Genomic DNA, 9,330 nt, shown 5'->3' with positions numbered 1-9,330 from the left:
CGATACGGAGCCGCCGCCAAGCCCTAATCTCTCTCGGGAGGGCTGATCTGGAGTCCGTTCGGGGCTCCGGAGAGGGGGATTCATCGCCGTCGTCATCATCAACCATCCTCCATCACCAATTTCATGATGCTCACCGTCGTGCGTGAGTAATTCCATCGTAGGCTTGCTGGACGGTGATGGGTTGGATGATATTTACCATGTAATCAAGTGAGTTTTGTTAGGGTTTGATCCCTTATATCCACTATGTTCAGAGATTGATGTTGCTATGACTATGCTATGCTTAATTCTTGTCACTAGGGCCCGAGTGCCATGATTTCAGATCTGAACCTATTATTTTTTCATGAATATATGTGAGTTCTTGATCCTATCTTGCAAGTCTATATGTCACCTATTATGTGTTATGATCTGACAACCCCGAAGTGACAATTATCGGGATACTTCTCTGTGATGACCGTAGTTTGAGGAGTTCATGTATTCACTATGTGCTAATGCTTTGGTCCAGTTCTCTATTAAAAGGAGGCCTTAATATCCCTTAGTTTCCATTAGTACCCCGCTGCCATGAGAGGGTAGGACAAAATATGTCATGCAAGTTCTTTTCCATAAGCATGTATGACTATATTCGGAATACATGCCTACATTACATTGATGAACTGGAGCTAGTTCTGTGTCACCCTATGTTATAACTATTATATGATGAATTGCATTCGACATAATTATCCATCACTGGTCCAATGCCTACGAGCTTTTCACATATTGTGCTTTGCTTATTTACGTTACCATTGCTACTGTTACAATTACTACAAAACCGCTATCGTTACTTTTATCACTGTTACCATTACTCTCATACTACTTTGCTACTAAATACCTTGCTGCAGATACTAAGTTATCAAGGTGTGGTTGAATTGACAACTCAACTGCTAATACTTGAGAATATTCTTTGGCTCCCCTTGTGTCGAATCAATAAATTTGGGTTGAATACTCTATCCTCGAAAACTGTTGCGATCCCCTATACTTGTGGGTTATCATCACTGCCAGCATGCACCATGGCACTTGGGGGCTAATGCAAAGTCATTTTTTGCTCAACTTATTGAAGCCTCGACTCATCACATTGTAATGAGCCGGCCCTTGGGGGCTAACAATTGCTCCTGTCAAAATTCAAGGTACACAAGCCTTAGTCCATTATATTGAAAGGTCCACTACTTAGTTGGTAGTGTAAAAAGCTCTTAACCTTGTGGACGTGGGTTCAAGCCCCATGGTGGAGATTACATCATATGATGTTATTGTCAATGAATTATATACAAAGTCCCAGCTCAGTATTATCTTACTGAGCCGCCCCTTGGGGGCTACATGTTGCTGTTCAAAGTCTACATGATTATATCTACAAAGTCTCTGCTCATTACTACATAAAGACCTGGCCCTTGGGGGCTACCCTGGTTGAAGTTTTTATGAGCATAAAGCAATTACAAGTCCCAGGTTGCTGCAAGCATGACAACCCGACACTTGGGGGCTACATATGTGGCATATTCAGTTTTGACTAGTGACTGAGATACAACTTGGATTTCTTCAAGGTTGCAACTTTTATATTGAAGCAAGTCTTAAGTTGTTACTATGCTACCTTCTTAAGACTTGGGGGCTACAAGTGATATGCATATAAAGGAGGTACATTTTCAAGTTTGATGTTACCAACAATTATGACCCGGTGCTATCAATATTTACAAATCAGATATTTTGGCAATGATAAACTGGCAGGTTCTACAAGCTGGCTGAAAATCAGATGAGTGTTTCAAGACCAATGTTTCTCTCTGACAAACCAACGTCAGCAAATTGATTATGAAGCTGCCCTATTAACCCAGATTTTCTAGAAGAAGGAAATACCAAGGAGTTAAGGATGATCAGGTGACGGCTTACAAGAGTTCTCAAACCGGAGTATAATCTGTCAAAATTGTTCTTGTGTTTATTTTATAGGATCAATTTAACATGGATGAATCCAAATTAAACTGGGGGCTAATGTCGGGGAAACACCCCGCGGTGTGACCCGGCCCGAGATATGACCCTGCTAGGACTTGGTGTTTCATTGGTGACCCGGCAGATTATAAGCCGGCAGACAGTTAAGCATTGTAAGCCGACAGACAGTTAAGCAGGTTAAGCCGGCGGACAGTTAAGCATTGTAAGCCAGTGGACAGTTAAGCAGGTTAAGTCGGCAAATAGTTAAGCATTGTAAGCCGGCAGACAGTTAAGCAGGTTAAGCCGGCGGACAGTTAAGCATTGTAAGTCGGCGAACAATTAAGCAGGTTAAGCTAGCAGACAGTTAAGTCAAACAGTTAAACCAGACAGATAAGTCGGCAGACAGTTAAACTAGACAGTTAAGCCAGCAAACAGTTAAGTCAGACAGTTAAGTCAGATTGTAAGCCGGATTGTAAGCTGGCTTACGTTAAGAAGCCCAAGATGTTAAGAAGCCCATGGTGAGAAGCCCATGGTAAGACTTCAAAATAGGTTAAGTCCTAATCCGAGTTTGACTCTACATGTAACCCGCCCCTTCAACTTATATAAGGAGGGGCGGGGCACCCCAAGAGGGGAGAGAAGAAAATAATCGTTAAGGCTAGACACAAGTAGAGGAGAGCCGGTTATACGGCATCTCCCTCATGAGCATAATGGGACCTAGCCACAAACAGCATGTATGGCTATTACCGGATGATGTTTCCCGGGGCCCGAAGCTGTCGAAATCCTTGTCTTGTGTGTTGATCTGCCTTGCGTCTCTCGTCCCAATCAACCCCTCTCAAGCTACCACATAGATGCATTGGCCTCACGACTAAGTCCTCACACTAGGACATCTGTCATGACTATTCCACGACACATCACGTTATTGAAATCGTCATTACCTTGACTATAGATAGTCCGAAGTGGGCAAGTATTCGGATCTTGTTTGCTAGCCGCTTAACCTCCGCACTATCTTCTTCTTCATAGCTTTGGGGACGCCAGCTGGCGCGCTTATTTAAAGAAGCGAAGGGGAATTCGGGAAGACCTTGCCGGATTGGGTCTGGAAGGACAACGTCTTCATTGTAAAACCACTCCGAGGGCCACTCTTCGGATGCCTTCTTAGGAGTGTCGGGCAGGTATCCTGTTCCGCCTATACGCCATACTTCGATGCCACCCACCTCGAAAATAGATCCCTTCTGGGAGCAGGGGACAAGGCAGAAATATTTCCTCCATAAATCGAAATGGGCCTCATAGCCTAGGAACAACTCGCAAAGAGCAACAAAGCCCATGATGTGTAAAATGGAGCCAGACATGAGGTTGTGCAGTTGGAGACCGTAGTATTCCAGAAGACCTCTGAGGAAAGGGTGGATTGGGAATCCCATGCCCCTCAGCAAGAAGGAAACGAAGCACACCCGCTCCCCTTTATTGGGATTGGGGAATTTCTCCGCGAGGGCTTCGCCATCGAAGGTAGTTAATCCTGCCCGAACGGGGACTAGATCTGATGGAGGGAGGTACCCCTGCGCCTGAAGCTTGGTCAATTGGGCGTGGGCCACCGAGCAACTCTCCCAGTCGCCTTCTTGAGGGCCTTGGGGACGCGAGGAAGAGCAAGGAGCGTTGGCCATCTTTGGTTGGTTTCTTATGACAAGCTCTAAGGATTTCTGTCTAGTGAGGAATGGAATCTGAGATTCAATCTCTTTTATAAGCGCCTTCCCTGCATGGTCAAGGGGTTATTTAAAAAAATATTTGGACCCCTCGTATTCATCTGACACATGGAAGTCGAGCCGACGGCGGTGCGGAAATTGAAGAGTACAATATTTAAATGTAAAGGCCGAACTATATGGAGTACAATGAGGAACTTGCCTTGCAAAGCCGAAGACATGAAGCCGAATACGACATCATCATTGAAGGCCAGTTCGGGGGCTACTAAGGGAGTCCTGGACTATGGGGTCCTCGGGGAGCCGGCCTATGTGACATGGGCCGGACTGATGGGACGTGAAGATACGAGATAGAAGGACCTCCCCCGTGTCCGGATGGGACTCTCCTTTGCGTGGATGGCAAGCTTGGCGTTCGGATCATGTTCCCTCCTTTCTCTGTAACCGACTCTTTACAAGCCTAGATCCCCCCAGTGTCTATATAAACCGGAGGGTTTAGTCCATAGGGGAGAATCATAATCATATAGGCTAGACATCTAGGGTTTAGCCATTACGATCTCGAGGTAGACCAACACTTGTAACCCCTATACTCATCAAAGTCAATCAAGCAGGAAGTAGGGTATTATTACTTCCATTAAGAGGGCCCGAACCTGGGTAAACATCGAGTCCCCTGCCTCCTTGTTACCTTCAATCCTTAGACACACAGTTCGGGAGCCCCTACCCAAGATATACCGGTTTTGACAATAGTTGTGCGCCCCCCTCACCCCATATCATGTAGCGAGGAGAGGTGGGCGCCCCATCTAGGGTTCCCTCCACCTGGCTTGGGGGGCAAAGTCACCCTAGGGTTTCCGTAGGGGAGATCCCATCTGCCTTGTGGCTGTCGCCCCATTAGATGGGATCTAAGGCGCCCCCTCCTCCCTCTTCCCCCTATATATAGAGAGAGGTAGAGAGAGGGAAGCTGCACCCTTGAGAACCCATCTATGCCACGGCGCTACCCTCCCTCTCCCTCGTAGTCCTCTTCCTCTCCGTAGTGCTTAGTGAAGCTATGCTGAGATTCCATCGCCACCACCGCCACCACGCCGTCGTGCTGCCGGAGGACTCGAGCTACTATTTCACCATTGCTCGCTGGATGAAGGAGGTGAAGGCATCATCAAGCCATAAGTCTGACAGGGAGGTACCAAAGTAATCCAGGAGTGGATCACTGGACAGCGGTCAAGAACATCCTGAAGTACCTGAAAAGGACCAAGGATATGTTTCTCGTTTATGGAAGTGACAAAGAGCTCGTCGTAAATGGTTACGTCGGTGCTAGCTTTGACACTGATCCGGATGACCCTAAGTCACAAACCGGATACGTATTTATATTGAATGGTGGAGATGTCAGTTGGTGCAGTTCCAAGCAGAGCGTCATGGCGGGATCTACGTGTGAAGCGGAGTACATAACTATTTCGGAAGCAGGAAATGAAGGAGTATGGATGAAGGAGTTCATATTCGATCTGGGTGTAATACCTAGTGCATCGGGTCCAATGAAAATCTTTTGTGACAATATTGGAGCAATTGCCTTGGCGAAGGAATCCAGGTTTCACAAGAGAACCAAACACATCAAGAGACGCTTTAACTCCATTCGTGAACAAGTCAAGGATGGAGACATAAAAATTTGCAAGGTACATACGGATCTGAATGTAGCAGACCCGTTAACTAAGCCTCTTCCACGAGCAAAACATGATCAGCACCAAAACTCCATGGGTGTTAGATTCATTACAATGTAATCTAGATTATTGACTCTAGAGCAAGTGGGAGACTGAAGGAAATATGCCATATAGGTAATAATAAAGTTGTTACTTTATATTTCCTTACTCATGATAAAGGTTTATTATTCATGCTAGAATTGTATTGATCGGAAACTTAAATACATGTGTGAATTGATAAGTCTCCGTCGTATCTACTTTTCCTAACGCTTTTCCTCTTGTTTTGTACTCTAATTTGCATGATTTGAATGAAACTAACCCGCACTGGCGTTGTTTTCAGCATAACTACCATGGTGTTGTTTTTTGTGCAGAAATAAAAGTTCTCGGATTGGAACGAAACTTTGCGAGGATTTTTTATATCAATAAAGAGAATTTCTAGAGCCAAGAACCACCGGAGGGGGACACCTGGGTGGGCACAACCCAGCATGGCGCGCCCCCTCCAGGTGCGCCCAGGTGGGTTGTCCCCACCTGGTGGCCCCGCAGACCCTAAAACCGACGCTAAAAAATCCTATATTTCCAGAAAAAAATCATGGAGAAGAATTATCACGTTCCATGAGACGAAGCCGCTACTGTCTCTTGTTCTTCATCGGGAGGCCATATCTGGAGTCCGTTTGGGGCTCCGGAGAGGGGGGATCTTCGATCTTCGTCATCACCAACCTTCACCATCGCCAATTCCATGACGCTCCCCATCGGGAGTGAGTAATTCCTTCATAGGCTCGCTAGTCGGTGAGGAGTTGGATGAGATTCACCATGTAATCGAGTTAGTTTTGTTAGGGCTTGATCCCTAGTATCCACTATGTTCTAAGATTGATGTTGCTATGACTTGGCGATGCTTAATGCTTGTCATTTTGGGCCTAGGTGCCATGTATTCAGATCTGAACCATTTATGTTATCACCATTATATCTATGATCTAGATCTGATCTTGCAAGTTATAGTCACCTACTATGTGTTATGATCCGGCAACCCCGGAGTGACAATAGTCGGGACACTTCCCGGTGATGATCGTAGTTTGAGGAGTTCATGTATTCACTGTGTGTTAATGCTTTGTTCCGGTTCTCTATTAAAAGGAGGCCTTAATATCCCTTAGTTTCCAATAGGACCCTACTACCACGGGAGGGTAGGACAAAAGATGTCATGCAAGTTCTTTCCATAAGCATGTATGACTATTTACGGAATACATGCCTACAATATTTATGAACTGGAGCTAGTGTCGTATCGCCCTAGGTTATAAATGTCACATGATGAATATCATCAAACAAATCACCGATCCAATGCCTACGATTTTCCTACATATTGATCTTGCTAAGTTACTACTGCTACTGTCACTATTGCACTTGCTACAAAACTATTGCTATCACTGTTACCGTTACTATTGATGTTGCCACCACTATCAAAATCATCATACTACTTTGCTACTGATCACTTTGCTACAGATAACTAATCTCCAGGTGTGGTTGAATTGACAACTCAGCTGCTAATACTTACAAATATTCTTTGGCTCCCCTTGTGTCGAATCTATAAACTTGGGTTTAATACTCAACCCTCGAAAACTGTTGCGATCCTCTATACTTGTGGGTTATCATGAATACATAAACAAATACCGTGTCCCTAGTAAGCCTCTACTAGACTAGCTCATTGATCGAAGATGGTTAAGGTTTCCTAACCATAGACATGAGTTGTCATTTGATAATAGGATCACATCATTAGGAGAATGATGTGATGGACAAGACCCATCCATTAGCTTAGCATAATGATCATTCAGTTTTATTGCTATTACTTTCTTCATGTCAAATACATATTCCTTCGACTATGAGATTATGCAACTCCCGGATACCGGAGGAATACCTTGTGTGCTATCAAACGTCATAATATAACTGGGTGATCATAAAGATGCTCTACAGGTATCTCTGAAGGTGTTTTTTGAGTTGGCATAGATCGATATTAGGATTTGTCACTCCGAGTATTGGAGATGTATCTCTGGGCCCTCTCGGTAATACACATCATAAGCTTGCAAGCAAATGACTAAGGAGTTAGTCACGAGGTGATGTATTACGGAACGAGTTAAGAGACTTGTCGGTAACGATATTGAACTAGGTATAGAGATACCGACGATCGAATCTCGGGCAAGTAACATACCGATGGACAAAGGGAATTGCATGGTCATAACAGTTCGACCGATAAAGATCTTCGTAGAATATGTAGGAGACAATATGGGCATCCAGGTTCTGCTGTTGGTTACTGACCGGAGAGGTGTCTCGGTCATGTCTACATAGTTCTCAAACCCATAGGGTCCGCACGCTTAACGTTCGTTGACGATATATATAGTGTTATATGAGTTATGTGATTTGGTGACTGAATGTTGTTCGGAGTCCCGGATGAGATCACGGACATGACGAAGAGTCTCGGAATGGTCGAGAGGTAAAAATTGATATATATAGGACGATGGTATTCGGACACCAAAAGTATTTCGGAGGGTACCGGGTACTTATCGGGCACCCCGACAAAGATATGGGCCTTATGGGCCAAGAGACGGAACACACCCGCCCACAAGGGGCTAGTGCGCCCCTATACAGGTCGGCCCTATGAGGAGGAGAAGGAAAGAGGGGAGGGAAAGGGAAGTGTGGAGTAGGACTTCCCCTTCCTTCCCTCTCCCCCCTCTTTCCTCCCCCCTTCTTCATACAAGGAATGGGGGGCAGGAGGGCAGGAGCCCTAGGGCCAGCGGCCAGCCCCTTGGGGTGCGCCCTAGCTGCCCTAGGCTGCCTCCTCCCCCTCCCACCTATATATATGTGGGGAGGGGGCGCCACACAGGGACACAACATTGTCTTAGCCGTGTGCGGTGCCCCCATCCACCGTTTACTCTCTCAGTCATATTTTCGTAGTGCTTAGGCGAAGCCCTGCGGAGATCACATCACCATCACCGTCACCACGCCGTCATGTTGCCGGAACTCATCTACTACCTCGTCGTCTTGCTGGATCAAGAAGGCGGAGGACATCACCGAGTTGAACGTGTGCAGAACACGGAGGTGACGTGTGTTCGGTACTAGATCAGTTGGAGCGTGAAGAAAGTTCAACTACATCAACCGCGTTTTGAAATGTTTCCGCTTACGGTCTACGAGGGTACGTAGACATACCCTCCCCCTCGTTGTTATGCATCTCCATGGATAGATAATTGCGTGTGCATAGATTTTTTTTGTTTTCCATGCAACGATTCCCAACAATATGTCGTTCAAATGGTCCTCTGTCATTGCCGGCACAAGTGCTTCGACTCATCCTTTTCCATCAACATGTAATCATTCCCCTGCTCTCTGAGAGGTTATCTGAGCGGTGTCCTTGTCAGGACTTGCCATCTATTGTTGAAGAAATTCCTTATGTAGGATTTTTGGTTTCTTTAGTTCCAACCTCCAGATCTCTGCATGGGAGATCCCCAACCCCGGCTTCCTCTTTCGCTTGCTGACGAGGCTAAGTTCCCATCTAGTCGGTGACGAAGGTGCATGTGGGGCACGTGTATAGCTGTTTTGAATGTGTGGCAACCCTGGAACCGTTTATCTTCACGTGGCAACTACCCTAGGCAGGTTCAGACACACGTCTTTTAAGGACAGTCTTTATTTTCTTCTACTATGCCCCTTTGTATATATGTGGGATGTAATCTTTTTTGTGTGTATGTATATTTGTGGGATGTAATCTTCTGCAGGGCATATTTTTGGCTCCACCCGATATGAATGAAAGTGTTTTTTTAGTTTTGCCATTAAAAAAGAGAAGGTTGCAGATGTCGATAATGGGATGGCCTGGTAGTCGGCAAGAGAGTGTCGTGTCGACACAAAGTGGCTCTTTTGAGTTTGACAACTTGAGTGAGGAAACTATGTTTTGAATTTAGCTAGTCTACACCACAGTCTATAGGTACAATTTTTGTATTAAACAACATATAATAGTAAGGTTTCAGATAGGTGATCGTCTT

Source organism: Triticum dicoccoides, chromosome 4B (assembly GCF_002162155.2).
Source record: "Triticum dicoccoides isolate Atlit2015 ecotype Zavitan chromosome 4B, WEW_v2.0, whole genome shotgun sequence".
NCBI classification, from domain to species: Eukaryota; Viridiplantae; Streptophyta; class Magnoliopsida; order Poales; family Poaceae; genus Triticum; species Triticum dicoccoides.
The sequence above is the reverse complement of the archived record's forward strand: the minus strand, read 5'-3'. Positions refer to the sequence as shown.